The sequence below is a fragment of the Mya arenaria genome, chromosome 1 (genome assembly GCF_026914265.1).
Source record: "Mya arenaria isolate MELC-2E11 chromosome 1, ASM2691426v1".
Taxonomy (NCBI): domain Eukaryota; kingdom Metazoa; phylum Mollusca; class Bivalvia; order Myida; family Myidae; genus Mya; species Mya arenaria.
Genome location: NC_069122.1, coordinates 20,744,705 through 20,763,961, shown reverse-complemented (window position 1 = coordinate 20,763,961; position 19,257 = coordinate 20,744,705). Strand labels below are relative to the sequence as shown.

Genomic DNA, 19,257 nt, shown 5'->3' with positions numbered 1-19,257 from the left:
TGTTACTTAGTAACAAAAATTATTTATATAGTATTGATCTTTCAAATAAGTTACCAAGTGTGTGTAAGTATACCAAACGGTGGAAAGGGATTTTCCCGCTCCACAACATTATTTAAGCTGATTTATTTTTTGTGCATTGTATGTACCATGTAATAAGTGTTACTGAGTAAATATTGTTTAAACTAACTTTAAAAATGAGCAAAACAATATAACAACATTTACATGTTTCGGCAGTGGCGTCAGTAATGAAGTCACTTGTTTCATCGACGGCACATTAACGTTACTGTAAAAACAACAACACTGGCATAAGTATTAATGTATAGAAATAAACTATCTATTACTAGTTACACAAATATTAAAATAGCTATTAAGGCGTCAATTAATTACATTTACACCTCAACTTCCATTCCTTCAATGAACTGCTTTTGGGCAATTGCGTTCATCAATCGATGAACGCAACATCTTCGGATATGTTCGGATCGTAATTCATTGCAAACCAATATACATGAAAGCTCTTGATCTTGTTATTGGTTGTATTGTGTCAGCAGATCCCGTAAAATATAAATCAACATTTTTAGAAAGTGTTAATTTATTATCTTTTAAATGTATTGTTGCCACAAGTGTTTAAATTTTACGTTTAAAAGTGTTTTCAAGTGGTTGATCTTTTCCCGCGTTATTGTGACGTCATTTGAAAAAAATGTTTCCGGTTACAATCGGGTCGTTCTATTTACAAAATGGGTAAGAAAGGATTAATGAATGGTTTTCTTAAATAAAATGAAATATTTTTTTAACAATTATCGAATGAAATAAGGAACTATTGGTGTAAATATAAGTAATGAATTGCGGGGTTGATATCATTATTGGGGATATGAACGCAATTGGGTTGGTCAAAGTGCACGTGGAGTCCTTCGGACTCCACACACATTGACCAACCCAATTGCGTTCATATCCCGATAATGACATCAACCCCGCAATTCATTCCTTAAACAATTCTGTCATATTTGTGATTTTTCAAAAATAAATATTATTCCAATATCCAAAACTAGCTTCACACGATACTGAACTTTTGAAATGATTAATTTTAATCTCTCAACAAAAAGCGCCTATTTCTTCTCTCTCCTCATTATATTTTTTTTCAAATATTTTAAGCAAAATTTAAGTGCATTTAATGGATTTCAAGCATGTGTTAAAATATTATGTGGCATGGCCATGCGAGCGCTACTTACAATTCTTGATAATAATGGAATTCATAACTTTCATAACAGCATCTTGCTTCAAATGCTTCAAATTATAACCCTTGAGGAATGCATAATTGTACGATTAATGATTTAAGTTGTACAAGAAAATCCACCAGATAGAAGTTGCACACGTTAAATGAAATATTATTTTAGTCGGACAATACAATGCAAGAAGTTGTTTTTACTATAATAATAATTTTCCTATTTCCACTTTATAAATAAAATTTCGTCGAAAAATTGCGATTACATATTGGTCATCATAATCATCACGCATATTTTCTGGCAATACGCGTGAGTATTAGACATGTGTTCATCTTAATCAAGTTTCAAGTGATTATTCTCAAGGCTCGTAATTGAGCATACGAAGTTCAAAGTTTCAAAGTTTATTTATAAACTCAATGCAAACAGAGTTTACAAACATGAGAATATTATATATGCTAAGTATAACGAGGCTTTATGCAGGCACATAATGAATACATATATGAATACAAAGTATACAATGAGTTTAAAGTTGTCTGAAATAATTCTGTCAAATTACAAATAGAATTACATTTATCATTAATAATCAGAATCCAAATTCTGTCAAGTTGAATCAATTGAAAGCAGAAAAATAATCATTATGCCAATTATTAAAATTCTCCGAAAGAGAATGAATATTTTAGGTTTATAGCATGGGATAATTATCCAAATGAATTTTAATCCGCTAAATAAACGGATGATATACGTTCATATAATAACTGTAGTTTTTAACACTAACACTCAATACGAGAGTAAACAAAACACATGCAAAACCATGAGAAGGAAAACATCTCGGAAACAGATGAACCATGAAAATGATGAAATATCAACGGTCATTCATTTTGGACTATAATTAGTTATTTAAATATGTATATTTATTTATTTAAATCACGATTTAAGAGTGTTGTGCAATTTATCGTAGTATATGACCTAACCAAACTGTAGAATTACTTCCCTTTTTTTTAAATATGCCAGTAATTATTACCGACTTATTTCCCTTTTATATAAATATTCCACCTAATCTGTAAAATAAACCAAAATAAACGCTGACATTGCACTGTCAAGTCGTTAGATACACACTTATAATAAGATCATGAGTATGCATTGAATTTCCATAACCCGTTCATTGTAGTTACTGGAGTTTGTTAACCACTACTATTTAAAAAAAAGTCACACACTGATGTATACAGTATGATCTTTAGTCGTTAGACTTTACACGGATTTATTGAGTTGACAAACAACTGCAGTCCATTATAGATGTGTCCTCAAGTGTTCGTATAAGCAAGAGGCAAAAGAGGTATGTTCAAACAAAGATACTATTATGTGCTGCCAATTTGAACATGAAAAAATGTTTAAAATAATTGTAACGGTCCGCTGTAGGCGGCCGAGGTGCGTTCATGATAATATTCCGTATACAACGGAAGTACGTTCATACCGGATGTAAACTTGGTTGGTAACATGCAAATTAGCAAAGCCCGGGCTATGTGAGAATAGAGAAGTTAGTGCATAAAAAGACCAGTGGATCCCTTGAGGGTCAAGCATCCTTTTCTCTGAAGGGATCTGCTGGTGTTTGTTTGGCTCGCACGTTACAACTGGTGGCAGCGGTGGGATGATGACAACGGCCAGAACGGAGTTGCCTTACCCATAGGATTCCCAGACCAAGACTCGGGACGGAAAAGTAATGTAACGGTCCGCTGTAGGCGGCCGAGGTGCGTTCATAATAATATTCCGTATAAAACGGAAGTACGTTCATACCGGATGTAAACTTGGTTGGTAATATGCAAATTAGCAAAGCCCGGGCTATGTGAGAATAGAGAAGTTACTTTTTAGTTAGTGTATATAAAGACCAGTGGACCCCTTCAGGGTCGAGCATGCTTTTCTCTGAAGGGATCTGATGGTGTGAGTTGAGCTGACTTGAGTATGTTTGTGATATTGGGGTCAGAAATAATCTCAATACCTCTCTTCGGTCTTTTTACTTAACTTAACAATTCCAATGGGTGTGTGGATGAAAATGGTGCCATTTTAAGGCATTGTTCTTAGTTTCACACTCTGGAGTAAAATATACACGTATTAGACATCACCCTGAATGTTACACTTCTTTAGTGAAAGCCTGTAGGTTATGTTGTAAATATGTACATGTTATTGTTATCTACAAATTAACTAGAACAGCAAGCTGAACTATATGATGAATGAATTCATCAATGGTCTTTAGCATATTAGTGTTTTTGCTCGTGTAACCATACCTATGTACAACTGATATACTATTTATACAATTGTTAACTAAATAACAAATACTAGTTAACTACTGCATTTATATACTTAGCGTAAATCGTTCTATCTGGTATGTTTATATTGATACCAAGGATTGATTGACAGTTGCACCTGTGTAACTGTGGATAAAATTACACATAGTGATATTATTGTGACAGGGACTGCTTATGTCACCACTCCTGTGGGGCTCTCTTTAGCAAATGGGCTGTAAACACTGTAAACACAGTATATATGTTTATACGGACATTTATTGTCTTTAAACAACGGACAGCTCGCGCCTATCCGATGTAAATATATGAACTGCGCAGGCGTGCCCAAGAATCGAAACGGGTGTTAAAAACGGTCACAGTGCTGTAAATAAAATAAAGGAAATGCATGCAAATCGTTTAATTAGGGGTGATGAGATGAAATGAGAGCTCACATATGAATTTATAGAAAAATACTAAGAAACAAAGACACGATCGACAATAAAACATTTCAGATGACTATGTTACAATCTAACCTGCAACACTTAAAGTTAAATACGAATATTTTAAACAAGTTGACTAAGCGTAAATCATAATACGTATAATGGATTACCATTTAAATAGATAACCCATCAATATATAAATCCATTTCAAAATTTGGAATATTGTAGTGCATGTATACATAAATTTCCTAGTTTATTACTTACCTCTTATGAGAATGCCTGAATAAGACTACACCCCTTCCTGAAACAATATAGACATGCTATATGAAAAAATGTAAAGTTGAGAGCTCATAAACTGTTTTAACCCCCTAGTTAACTTCCAATGGGGGTAACCCTCAACACGTATTAATAAGTATTACTAGGTATATTAATGAAATTTTGCCTGTCATGATCGGACGTTTCCTGTTATACATGTATTCATATAATTACTACCTCTTAAGATGTTGTATGTACAGTGTCTATGTATATTTTGAACATAAATGTGTATATAATAATGTAATCTTCAGTGTGTTTACCACGTGATAAATTGCGTCATAAATGCTACGTTGGAAGGCAACATTTTGCTTCTAATGAAGACTTTAAACAATGATAACTTTCCTATTTCTTCATCATTTTAAATGAAACATGACGCAGTTTACACCGCTTACTTAGCCGCACCCTCGGTCTTTTACCAGAGTTTGATTGAGAATTTAGTTTTTTAAAACACTTCGACAAACCTTTTCACAATACGGCCGCCTTACGGAGCACTGTCAAAGCATTATTTTGGAAACAGGTTTGTCGAAGTGTTTGATGAAACTAGTCACCTTATCAAACTTCGGTAAAAAAACAAAGGCGGGGGCCCTTTAAGCGTCATAGACTGCCCTTTGTTTCATTGAAAATGGTGTAGTAAAAGAAAAGTTATCTTTCATTTAAGTCTTCATTATAACCAAAATGTTGCCTTCCGACGTAGCAAATATGACGTAATTTATCACGTGGTATACTTATACTGATCTTAGTGTAAGGTGTACCTCATCGAGTACCGTTTGAACGTTCTGTCTCTAAATTGGATAAAGTAAATCGTAATTATTTTTTTTTTGGCTACTGGGTTTCGTTCCTGTAAATTTCTAGAGTTAAATGAAATTATATAATCATTTATCAGTGGATACAACCTCAAAAGACGAACCAGAACCATCATAATTCCAAAATGCTCTCGCATGCCAAACAAAATACTGACACACTCCACACTTCTACAGAAAAGTTAGGAATTCTTTGCTCGTTGGGCTTCGGCAGCGTATTTTTAGTATAAGTAAGCATTGTGTACGTAAATAACTCGCCAAGTACCAATTGTTAGATATATATTTTTTTTCAGAAACCTTTGTGAAAAAAGAGGATGGACGAGTGTTAAAAGAGACGCGTGACTGATGAAGGTGGTCAGTATGCCGCCATTGTGACTGACAAAGGTCAGCTCGGCTTTGTTCCAGAGAAGCACATTGACCTTCAGGTGGGAGAAATACGGTCTAATCTACTCATAGGTAAGCACAAATGGCTAAACATCGGAGAGTATGCATTAGAACATGTCTATATTGTCATAATTGCATGCCTTTGTCATTTCTTAAATAGTCTTTTTATAGAGAAAAAATGTCGAGGTTTGGCGATAGCATAGGTGTCGTTTTTTGCATCGGCCACGACGCGAAAATACTTTAACCTTGGCTAATACCCAAAACTAAAGATATTTTAATGAAACTTAGTATACATGGTGCCAGAGACAATATATCACAACACTATGGATTTACCTGTGAACACTTGATGAGTTATGCATCTTTGCAAGCAAAAAATAACAGACAAGCTATTTTTACATGCGAACATGAAACAAGAGCACTGCGGGGCGAACTCTAAGTTTCATGTTTGCTTGTATGTGTATCCTTTTTATTTTGGTAGCGTTATGCTTTATTTACAAATGTATGTTCAGTCTTTATGTTTGTGCGTTGTCATTTAACAACAAACTGTTTAATATCAACATACCTTCGTGTTTGTCACACACGTCTGAAGGAAGGCTGTTCAAACAAGAGTTACAAAAGAAAATATTACACCCAGACAATTCCTGCTTTTTTATACCTGTAATATTAAACTAGTCGAACGATGTTTGTAATGAAACCTTATAAACAAGTTCTGATTTATTAGAAGACATTGCTTTTTAAATGCTTGATAAATAGCTGGGTTATTCTATGGAACATTTGCTTCTATACAGTACAATGATGTTGTCTGCGAAATTGTTTGTACTGTTTCAAAGTCTTAATTGCTAACAAAATAATAACACAATGGAATCTACGGGGACACGCCCATCAACCACAAACAGAACATTTTAACTAATTAAAAATAGAGCAGAAATATATACATTTATATATATATATATATATATATATATATATATATATATATATATATATATATATATATATATATATATATATATATATATATATATATATATATACAGTTTTAATATACGATTTGAAATCACTGCATGTAATTACAGATTTTACTTATGTAGTATTGACAAATCGTCGTAAGGCATGGACAAACAAATGTTTGATTCCACTAACCCCACCAACCATTTGTTTTCCTTCCGAACATGCATTTTTTTGCCGTAGTTTTGATTTTTTTCCGTAATTTCCTAAAAAACGTGTATTTTATAGTGAACATATTGAAATCAACCATTTTATATCTTGGTTCACGAAAGGGCGAAAATGGCCCCCGTCTTTGTGATGTTTAACTGTTTCTTTTTTTGGAAGAACAACCAATAGTATTTACAAAATGAAATTGTGTTGTGCTATTTGATCATTATTTTGGTTGCTATGGCAACAATTCATTCAATGGGTATTTTTTCAAAAATCTTGTACAATTCACAAAATATTAAAAACTGATGGCGATATAGCGTATTTATCTAGCGTAACTGCAACACAAATGAACCTGTTAATTATAAGGACATTCTGCATGTTATTTAAATGAAGAATAAAAATGTTACCATGGAAACGCGCCAATAAATCGTATTTTTCTTGGTTTGCCTAACATATATATGATATTTTATGTAAAAACATTGTTTGTTATGAATTTAATGCTAAAGTTATTACTGCACATGCTCTGATATTGAACTCCGGTTATTATCAACTAAGTTTTATGGTGGTAACTATGGTAACCAGATTACATGGAGTGTGATTATTTTTGAGGGTTTTGAAACAAGTAGGTTGATTTTTGGACCGAATTTAACTCTACTGTCATGGATATTATGAAATATATATAGATATATACATTGAAGTCATTAAATAGGTATATGTTAAATACCCGGAACATTCCATGCTATATTACATTTAGATTGACCATGACGCAATGTCTTAATAAATGTGAAACTGCAAATAAAATAACTATGGTACAATAATAGGAAATATCACAATAGGCAGTAAAATCTACCAAGTACCAAAGCATGTCTGTATCATTTCCTAAAATTAACGTGACATTTTAAACGATTGAAATAACCTTCCGTGAACAATACGAGTTCATATAGATAAACTCTTCAATCGCTGTCAGAGTCCGAACTGTCTATCGTCGGGGGAACAACACTAGCGTCATCAAGGTAATCACACCAGTCAAGGACGCCAACGTTACCTACGAAACGGTATTTTGCATAGCCAAGGTACCACATGACTGCTGCACAATGCGCGCACATCCCTTCTACCCTGGACCCAGATCGGCATTCAAATACCACCCATGAATTTCGACAGTGTTGAATTTCAACCAAATGGTGTATTGCTTGGCTGATATGTGGCGACTTTGAAGACGTCCACTGTTTTCCTTGTGAACACGGATGTCCTCGTCGCCCTCAAGGTTCTCCTGGATATAACAAGACATAGTTTTAGTTTATATACACCGCATGTAAGTGTGCGTAGTGTGTCCTCTGTCCGACGCGGAAAGCCTTCCAACTCGGTGTCGTCAACCGGTACCCACACGGCTCTACTTTTCTCAAGGTTTCCCTCCTCAATCTCTGCTTGAAGAGAGTTCCCTTGTTTTACCAACTGTAGCATTTGTTGTGCTTGGCGCGCATCGTCATCGGTCGAAGACGACAGTGGTGGCAAATACTTAATACATACTGCACATATTATTTTAACAAGGTCGTCAATACATGGAACCTGGCTGTTTGGTAAGACTCTGTCCAAGAACTTCCATCGCTTGAGACGGGCGTTTGCAGACTCCACCACCCATCTGATCTGAATATCATCAATACATTATGAACAAATAAATACCCCGAGTGTAGTATAAATCAGACAGCAAGTCTACGACAATAGCGAAAATAAAAGAACAATGTTGCGCATATAATGAAAGTTAGTTTTGTGTATTGATTTATCATTTATGATGCCTGTATATTTGCTTACTTTAACTCATATAATTACTCATTATGTTATGAATTCATACACAATACGCTTCACGGGAATTGCCATTTTGAGCGGAGCATTTAAGATCGCATGAATGCACCCGAAATGAATTTCAATCATTAAAATTAATGATATATTTCAAAGTTTAAGAAAATTAATACCTTTGTGACTAGCCTGCTTGTGTTGGCACCCTTGGCTTGAAACTGTTTCGCACCTTTTGGTAGAAATAAAGGCATCTTGGATTGTATTCCAAGATCCTGAAAATAAATATATATTTTACATCATGAAATATCTTAAACTAACATTGATATTTCTTTCTTTATCTCTTATAATCCATCGTTTAAGAATATGACTCGTTGATGCACTCTGTCTTCACAGGACAAGTAACATAATAACAATATTTTAATTTATTAGCATAAACTTGAGCAAAGAAAACGCCATTGTTACCTCTAGTAGATGTAGATCTATTTAAAAGCCTCTGTCCACCACACATATGTCGCCAGGTTTAATAAAGGCTTTAAGTCCTCAACGTTTGTATTCAATATATGGCTATGGATTTTTGCGTCGTTGTTATTTCCATCAGAGAGGTAAAGGACAACAACTGTCCTGTTATATCCGGTTGTGGAAACAATCACTATTGGCTTGACAAGTTACCTCCCCTTGCGCAAGCTGTAGGACCTGCTTTGGAAGTTGTGATTCTGACTCTTCTGGATATAAATTTAGGTTCCGTCTAACACTAAAATAAGACGTGAGCTTTCTCAAGAGTCACCAACAACAATGAGTGGGCGAGTTGGCGTGTGTGTTTATCTATCACTTCTTGCCTGGATATATGGTTTAATCCAAAGGTGTGGGGTACAAAATGTTCTGTCAGAGTTTGTCTTGTTGAAGTGATCGCTCGGCGTATGCTCGATTTAGAAATGTCAAACTATGATGGAAAGAATTGTGTAAGAAAGACCTGATTTTATTTAAAAGAATGAAATACCAACAGTCGTGTGGACATCTCTGACAGGGGTATTGCGAATGTGTCCTTCAATACAATAGCAGATATCTCCGAAGGCAGCCTTGCTTAGTCCCGTGAGATCAACATACTCCTCGTTGTTGAGGGTGGTGAAGTCAAAGCGTCTGTTAGACTTTTTACAAGATTCTCTTAATTTATTCAATAGTTCTAGGACCGTAGCTCGGTTGACATATGCAGATTCTGCTGCTTTGACTGATTTAAGCGCTTCATCCTTTATCAAGGATTCGTTCATGTGAACTGGACACCATCTTGTTCCGCTCTTGATAATGACATTACATTGAACAAAAGCTGCAAATCTGGCCTCTGAAGGCACAACTATCAGTTTTGGCCCAGGTCTTTTGCAAATGAAACACCTAGAATGCGACTTAGGTGTAGATGGAATATTCAGTCTAACAGACAGAGGACTCGCAAATGCAGGTTTCTTTGGAAGTGGGGGATGAAACTCTTCATCGCTGCTATTTTCATTAATTTCATATTCAGGCTTGGAATTGGTTTTTGTTTGTAAAAATATTTCAAACGACATTTGTTGCAGATAACGTCAGTTTCTTTCACTTCAATTGGATGGGATAAATTATTTGTTGTTTCAGTTGTGTGTTGATTTTACGTCTATTGCTTGGATTGGTACGCGTTTGGCAAATAATACACATGAAGGGAAACCTACTAAATGATAATCAATATAGCTAATATAGCTCATCAGAGCTGAATACAATAGAATATCTTCGACAGTTTATTTGATTTGTGTTTACCAAAATCTAAACATAGATAAGTAAGTCTGAGATAAATTATTATTTCGTTTAAAAAAAAACCGACAGTAAGATCCGAGCCGAGGTTCTTCGTTATTTTACATAGCTGACAATTGCTACATACGCTTTTGTATTTTACCCCAAAGAAAATATAAGGGAAATAAAATACGCGATGGAAACATAGCAGTTTAGACTTTAGGCAGTCTATTAATTTAATTCATGTACACACACTTTAAAAAAAGAAAAAAAGAAATCGAACAAAACAAATTTTATTTAGACTATATCGAAAACTGGATTAAAGTTGAAATCATACTTTTTACGCGTGTAATGTACTCGATACTGCTAAAATGTCCAGCGAAAAAGCCGAACACAGGTGCGGTTTTTTTCTTTTTTTGTGAAGTTGGCGGCATCGTTCACCAGTTATGAAATTAACAGTTTGGATTTAGGTTTCATGGGGGAAGCTGTGGTTAAAATATTAGAACTGGTAAGAAATGCCGCCATATGTAAAAAATCATAAAACTGATCAACATTAACAAAGAAACGGCCATTTTGGGCCATAATCGTAAAAAGTGGGTCTATTTGGACAAACTTTAAAAACACATTTAAACACATATTTTGTAAAAGAAATATGTCTAGTAATGTAGTATGATAGCTCTCCGTTGTAGAAATAGTGAAATTTAAGCTGAACTGAGAAGTGTAAAATATGGATAAATCCGATGCCATTTTTGCCCTTTCTCGAACCAGGCCCTTTGCTGCAGTAGTGATATTTCCTTGATATAGGTCGGTTTGGTGCAGAACCCTGGTTAATGCCTACCTATCTACCTTCCCTATTTGTAGGAGATATATGTTAGTGGAAACAAAGACTTTTTAAGCACAAATAATTCAACAATGTCAAACAGTAACATATATTCTTTTCTTTAATAAGCAGACCGGTTTCGCTTGTAGCTCATCAGGGCTTTTAATTAACGTTTATTATAAGCCATGATTAGCTACAAGCGAAACCGGTCGGCTTATGAAATAATACCCATGTGATGTTACTTATATATATATATAAAATATTGAAACGTGTGGATGGATCATTAGTATATATACAGTTATATAATAGCTTACATTATTTTACATTACTCGATTGTTGTCTTCGGTTTAGATTAGCGGTCGCATTTCCTGTTAAGTGCATAATAAAGCTTATCTCTTCAATAACCCACCACCTGAATACTCAATAACAGCTTTTATCGTTTGCTATTTACAGTTAAAAACTAATTTGTATAGGATTGCAAGATGTTGCCGCAGACAGAGACGTTCTGAAACGTAATATCGAGGACACACGTACTCAAATGGCACTTATGTGGACATTTACTTAATTGACACTATCAAATATTGTAATATGAAATGCAACAATGAAAGAGACGTGCATATTCTCCTTAAATTTCCAGTGACCTTCAAGTTAGGTTGTAGCAAGTAAATCATAGCAAGTTAAGTTGTAGCAAGTAAACTATAGCAGGTTAGGTTGCCGCGAGTCAAGTTGTAGCAACTGAAATATGACAAGTTAAGTTGTAGTAAGTAAACTATAGCAGGTTAAGTTGTAGCATGACAAACTGTAGCAAGTCAATTTGTAGCATAACCATATTTTGCAAGTCAAGTTGTATCCAGGCATTTTGGAGCAAATGAAGTTGTTACTAGACAATTTATAGAAAGTCAAGTTTGCTAAGGTAATTGGAATACCTTTCTTTTTATGATTTTTTGCACCAGTTTAGTGAAATTAGCCTTCTTTTTAAAACGTGCAACGTGTTAAAGGTATTGGATTAACAACACAAATTATCAAAAGTGTTCAGACCTTTTTTTAATAGATGGTTATCATGCACATTTTGTTTATAAATAAAGCGCTGAAGAGCGTTGAAAAACTGCACGCGCGACAAGCGTGATTTTACGTTTTACTAATTCCGTGCACAGGCAATACAAATCGAATCAAAAAAATAGTTTAAGTGGCCCCAAACTTAAACCGATAAGTGCCTGTCATTACCTTTAAATGAGCCAATGAGAAACATGTTCTCGGGCTTCTTGTTTACTGGAGGCAACGAGAATGAGCCAATGAGAAACCTGTTCTCGGGCTTCTTGTTAACTGGAGGCAACGAAAATAAGCCAATGGGAAACCTCTTCTCGTGCTCCTTGTTAACTTGAGACAAAGAGAAAGAGCCAATGAGAAACATGTTCTCGGGCTCCTTAGTAACTCGAGGCAACGAAAAAGAGCCAATGGGAAACCTGTTATCGGGTTCCTTGTTAACTCGAGGCAACGAGATAGAGCCCATGGGAAACCTGTTCTCAGGCTCCTTGTTAACTTGAGGCAACGAGAAAGAGCTAATGAGAAACATGTTCTCGGGCTCCTTGTTAACTCGAGGCAACCAGAAAGAGCCAATGAGAAGCATGTTCTCGGACTCCTTGTTAACTTGAGGCAACGAGAAAAATCCAATGATAAACCTGTTCTCGGACTCCTTGTTAACTTGAGGCAACGAGAAAAAGCCAATGGGAAACCTGTTCTCGGGCTCCTTGTTTACTTGAGGCAACGAGAAAAAGCCAATGATAAACCTGTTCTCGGACTCCTTGTTAACTTGAGGCAACGAAAAAGAGCCAATGAGAAACCTGTTCTCAGGCTCCTTGTTACCTGGAGGCAGCGAGATGGAGCCAATGGGAAACCTGTTATCGGGCTCCTTGTTAACTTGAGGCAACAAGAAAAAGCCTATGGGAAACCTGTTATCGGGCTCCTTGTTAATTTGAGGCAACGAGAAAAAGCCAATGGGAAACCTGTTATCGGGCTCTTTGTTAACTTGAGGCAACGAGAAAGTTCCAATGAGAAACCTGTTCTCAGGCTCCTTCTTAACTTGAGGCTACGAGAAAGTTCCAATGAGAAACCTGTTCTCAGGCTCCTTGTTACCTCGAGGCAACGAGATGGAGCCAATGGGAAACCTGTTATCGAGCTCCTTCTAACCTCGAGGCAACGAGATGGAGCCACTGAGAAACCTGTTCTCAGGCTCCTTGTTACCGCGAGGCAACGAGAGGGAGCCAATGGGAAACCTGTTATCTGGCTCCTTGTTAACTAGAGGCAACAAGAAAGAGCCTATTGGAAACCTGTTATCGGGCTCCTTGTTAATTTGAGGCAACGAGAAAAAGCCATTGGGAAACCTGTTATCGGACTCTTCGTTAACTTGAGGCAACGAGAAAGTTCCAATGAGACAACTATTCGGGTGCCCATGAGAAACTTGAAGTACGGTCCCTTGTTATTTTTAGAAATCGAGGATTTGCCAATAAGGAACCTGTACTTAGGTTTTTATATCTAGGCAACGAGATTGTGCCGATGAGAAATCCATGCTTGGGCACTTTTCTCGAGGCAGTGAGAAAGTTCCGTTGAAATGGCTCGAGTCTTTTTCTATAGAGAGTGACGCCTGTACGAACAGACTTCCCTGGTTAACGTTGAATCGTTGATCATTACAGAGGGCGAATGCTGTCTAGCGGTGTTCTAGGTGTTCGCCTCTCATCTTGGTGGCTTTGTATTTGATCCCCAACTCAGTAACTTCTCATGGCCTCGGAAAATGGACGTTAGTACATATTTCTACAAAGGTTAAGGGCACGATCATAATTATGACATTTGATTAAATAAGCTTTCAGCTTTCGTCACAATCGAAATGATCTCTACAATAAGACCATCTGTTCCCAATTTCAGGCTCACAAGATGTGGCAGCGGACATTAACATTCCAAAATCACACAAAGTGACTCACTTTCTCAACCTCGCCTCTGCAGTTCCAAACATCTTCCCGGAGTCAATCACCTATCTACAATTGGAAATACTAGACCTCATTGATCAATCTGTTCTGAACTTGTTTGACAATGTGTTCAAGTTCATTGACGAAGGGCGGGACAAGGGTTGTGTGTTAATACATTGCAACGCAGGGGTTTCAAGGGCGTCAACGTTTATGATAGCCTACCTGATGAGGACTGAAAACATGACTCTGTATCAGGGCTTTAAATATGTTAAGAGTAAGCGAGAAACAATCCAACCTAATGCCGGTTTTCTTGAGCAGTTGAGAAAATATAATGAATTTCTAGGATATGGAAAATCTGAGATGTAGTGAATGAAAGTCATTTTATACAAAATAGTTTAGGTAAGATGCTTGTGTTTTAGTTGTGTTAACGTTTACTCACTAGAATGTTCTCTTTCTAGTGTTTTGGCAATTTATAAGCACGGTATATGGATAGTAAATGTGAACTGAAACCTTTTTTTGATCAATTCATCGATTCATAGAAATTCAAATGCAAATAATACCATAATATCTGTGTGTGGTTTTCAGTTAAAAAAATGGTAACCACAGTAACCTGTTTTAAGAAGTAAAGGATTATATCTAAGGAGGACTTATAGGACTATCGAACACTAAACGAGAGACACACAGTGTACAATACAACACAGACAGACACTAAACGAGAGACACACAGCGTACAAGACAACACAGACAGACACTAAACGAGAGACACACAGCGTACACTACTACACAGACAAACACTAAACGAGAGAAACACACTAAACGAGAGAAACACAGCGTACAAGACAACAAAGACAGACACTTAACGGGAGACATACAGCGTACAAGACAACACAGACAGACACTAAACGAGAGACACACAGCGTACAAGACAACACAGACAGACACTTAACGGGAGACATACAGCGTACAAGACAACACAGACAGACACTAAACGAGAGACACACAGCGTACAAGACAACACAGACAGACACTAAACGAGAGACACACAGCGTACAATACACCACAGACAGACACTAAACGAGAGACACACAGCGTACAAGACAACAAAGACAAATACTAAACGAGAGAAAAACAGCGTACAATACAACAAAGACAGGCACTAAACGAGAGAAACACAGCGTACAAGACAACAAAGACAGACACTAAACGAGAGACACACAGCGTACAAGACAACAAAGACAAACACTAAACGAGACAAACACAGCGTACAATACAACAAAGACAGACACTAAACGAGAGACACACAGCGTACAATACAACACAGACAGACATTAAACGAGAGAAACACAGCGTACAATACAGCAAAGACAAACACTAAGCGAGAGAAACACAGCGTACAAGACAACAAAGACAAACACTAAACGAGAGAAACACAGCGTACAATACAACAAAGACAGACACTAAACGAAAGAAACACAGCGTACAATACAATACAGAAAAAGACTAAATGAGAGCCACAGCGTACATTACAACAAAGACAGCCCCTTAACGAGAGACATACAACGTACAAAACAAAACAGACAGAGACTAAACGAGAGAAACACAGCGTACAATACAATCAGGACAGAGACTAAACGAGAGACTCACAACGTACACTACAATACAGACAGAGACTTAACATGAGGAAGAAAGTGTACAATACAACAAAGACAGAGACTAAACGAGAGACTCACAGCGTACAATACAACACAGACATATACTAAACGAGAGACACACCTTATACAGTACAACACAGATAGAGACTAAACGAGAGACACACAGCGTACAATACAACACAGACAGACACTAAACGAGAGACACACAGCTTACAATACAAAACAGACAGTCCCTAAACGAGAGACACACAGTGTACATGACAACACAGACAGCCCATAGACGAGAGACACAAAGCTTACAATATAACACCGACAGAGACTAAACAAGAAACTCACAGCGTACAATACAACACATACATACACTGAAAGAAAGACACACAGCGTACAATACAACACAGACAGACACTAAACGAGAGAAACACAGTGTACATGACAACACAGACAGACACTTAACGGGAGACAAACCGCGTACAAGACAACACAGACAGACACTTAACGGGAGACATACAGCGTACAAGACAACACAGACAGACACTTAACGGGAGACATACAGCGTACAAGACAACACAGACAGACACTTAACGGGAGACATACAGCGTACAAGACAACACAGACAGACACTTAACTGGAGACATACAGTGTACAAGACAACACAGACAGAAACTTAACGGGAGACATACAGCGTACAAGACAACACAGACAGACACTTAACGAGAGACATACAGCGTACAAGACAACACAGACAGACACTTAACGGGAGACATACAGCGTACAAGACAACACAGACAGACACTTAACGGGAGACATACAGCGTACAAGACAACACAGACAGACACTTAACGGGAGACATACAGCGTACAAGACAACACAGACAGACACTTAACGGGAGACATACAGCGTACAAGACAACACAGACAGACACTTAACGGGAGACATACAGCGTACAAGACAACACAGACAGACACTTAACGAGAGACACACAGTGTACAAGACAACACAGACAGACACTTAACGAGAGCCACAAAGTGTACAAGACAACACAGACAGACACTTAACGAGAGCCACACAGTGTACAAGACAACACAGACAGACACTTAACGAGAGACACACAGTGTACAAGACAACACAGACAGAGACTAAACTAAAAAACACTACGTATAAAACGCACTATGCTCTTGATATAATTAATAGGTTACACAAAGGCAACAAATTTATTCACTCATAATAAATAAATGCTACTTCTTTACAGCCGTAAAACACGTAATAAACTTCTGAAGAAACAAGAGGGTTGCGAGTGCATTAATATAGAAACAATAAATGAATATACATAGAAAGCGATGAAATCATATCAACTCATGAGATAATTTCTAATAATAGATACCAAGATACCAATATTTTAAGCCTTAAAGCCTTGAAATGAAACAGAAATTACGTTCATGGATACTTCCTCAACTTAACTTATTTCTTTGTTTTATCGGCATAGCAATAGGGCTGGCTTCAAGATTACCCAAGTTCTAAAGGGACCATACATTTCAGTCTAATCAAGCCATTACATGAACTATGATTACAACGGGACAATACGCATAGCGAAAGGAATGTAATGAGATATTTGGAAGGGAAAATTAAATCCCTAAAGTATTGCCAATCTTGAAATCGAAGAGATTATACATTAATTAAAATTATCTATAAAAATAATGTTTGGCGTGTCATTCTTCGTGCGAACTTTTGAATGTGATGGGTTCTTTTAAAAACAAGCAAATCCGAAAGTTGATCTCTTGCGGAAGGATTCATTTTTGTCGAAGATCGCCAAGAAGGTAATAAAAAATAAGCAAATCATAATAGCAACTTATAAATTAACTTAAAGTACTCAACGACCAGATACAGACATAATAAAACAAAGCTTTATCACTTTATATGATTAAAGAAACACTTAAGAGATAGCTCTGTCACAATAAAACGTTTCAAGAGTGGAACACATGTGAAGATAAATGTCATATCGTTTTAAATGACTTTAAAACCAAGGGAATAACATTGTAAATCAGAAACATTATGCAAATTTCGTATCATGTCTCGTCGATGAGACACAATTTCATGACTTCATTTATTCAAGTAAAGAAGTCCTTTTGTCAATTTGGCATTTGCGAAATAGAGGATTCGATGTGGATTTCGCTTTTTAACTGCATTTTTACCTTTATGTAGCACACGACCGTTACGAGTCTGCAAAGTTTAATTGTGCTCTGCATAGCTACGAATATAAATGCCATAGTGGGTTGAATTCCGCCAAGATTAAATTACCTTCACTGTTTCCAATACATAGAAATCAGCCATGATTAATTGTACTGTATTGTTGCTATGACGAAGTTGCATATGGCGGGTAGGTCTTCGTAAAGGTTGATGGAAACGCACTGTTCCTATTTCGAAGTTCAATGTCATGATAAAATTGCCCTCGAATCACCATTATTAAATGTAATGCAGTAGAACCATTGCCATATACGTAAGGAAACTGAAATAGCAAATATTACTACACAGTCATTGCTATGCTTAGAGTTGAGATTCACTTTACTGCTTCAATTACGATGTAGAATACCAACGTCTTAAGAATTGAGCCAAGCTAAAATTATCGGCATTGCTTAAATAACAATGTAGAATGCATGATCGTAAGAATTCATCCAAGTTTAATTAAATGCATTTCTTAAATTACTAAGTAGAATGCCAATGTCGTAAGAATTCAGCCAAGATACGAGTTACTGCTCTACCTTAATTACAGTGTATAATGCCCAGGTCATAAAAATTCAGTCAAGTTTAAATTAACTGCACTACTTACATTTCTATATAGTATATGAAGTTCGTAAGTATTCATCAAAGTTAAGAATTACTGCACTATTTATATTACTATCTAGGATGTTTGGATTTACTGCTCTGTTTCCGATACGAATCTGAATAGAAAATTGTGACATTCAATATTTTTAAGTGAGTTGTGTTCGTTTTGTAATATATATTTATTAAACCTCATGGGAGTAAGTTAATGCAATATATATATATTGTTTGTTTTGTTGTGGGTTTTTTTTTTTGGGGGGGGGGGGTTGTTTTATGAAAACGTATAGTTCGTATCGGCTTAGCGCTCTTTGGTATGTATTCAAAACAATTTTAATACTTTGACAAAATCAAATTACAAAAAAACTTTAAAATTGCTCGAAAAGGTTAAATGAACAGACACAAATAGCAAGTTTGCTTATTTTTCTCTCCTCTAGTGGAGTAAAAAAGCACGAGTAAACCGTATTCAATACACATTTTAATCAAAATTAAAATAAAAACAAGTCCTAAAAATCGTTGTTTTCCATACAAACTAATTTCTATCATAACATCATCTATCATCTAAGTCATTTCGAATCTTCAATATCGAAATATCTAAAGTATTAATGTATTATCTACAATCCCTCTAAAATCGAAAGTAGCAGAGGGATAATTGTAGAAACTAGACTTAAACTGGACACCTATATGTCCTTATGGACATCTTAATTATCACTCACATAAAAACACAATATACGTTATGGTGACCATTTTCAAATCTTAGTTAAGAAAACTTTGGTCAGTATATCATTTTTCAGAATGTTCATACAATTTCCTACAAACGACTAGTTTCATCTATTTTTGTGCTTCTGTCTGAATTATAACTCACGAGCTTT

At 36.1% G+C, this 19,257-nt stretch overlaps 1 long non-coding RNA gene across 1 annotated transcript; it reads left to right on the top strand.

Moving 5' to 3' along the window:
• The first annotated feature begins 2,284 nt into the window (after positions 1 to 2,284).
• LOC128240742 (uncharacterized) lies at positions 2,285 to 14,016 on the top strand. Its single transcript, XR_008262283.1, has 3 exons — positions 2,285 to 2,553; positions 5,345 to 5,507; positions 13,879 to 14,016. It is a non-coding gene; the product is annotated as an uncharacterized LOC128240742 (long non-coding RNA).
• The last annotated feature ends 5,241 nt before the right edge of the window (positions 14,017 to 19,257 follow it).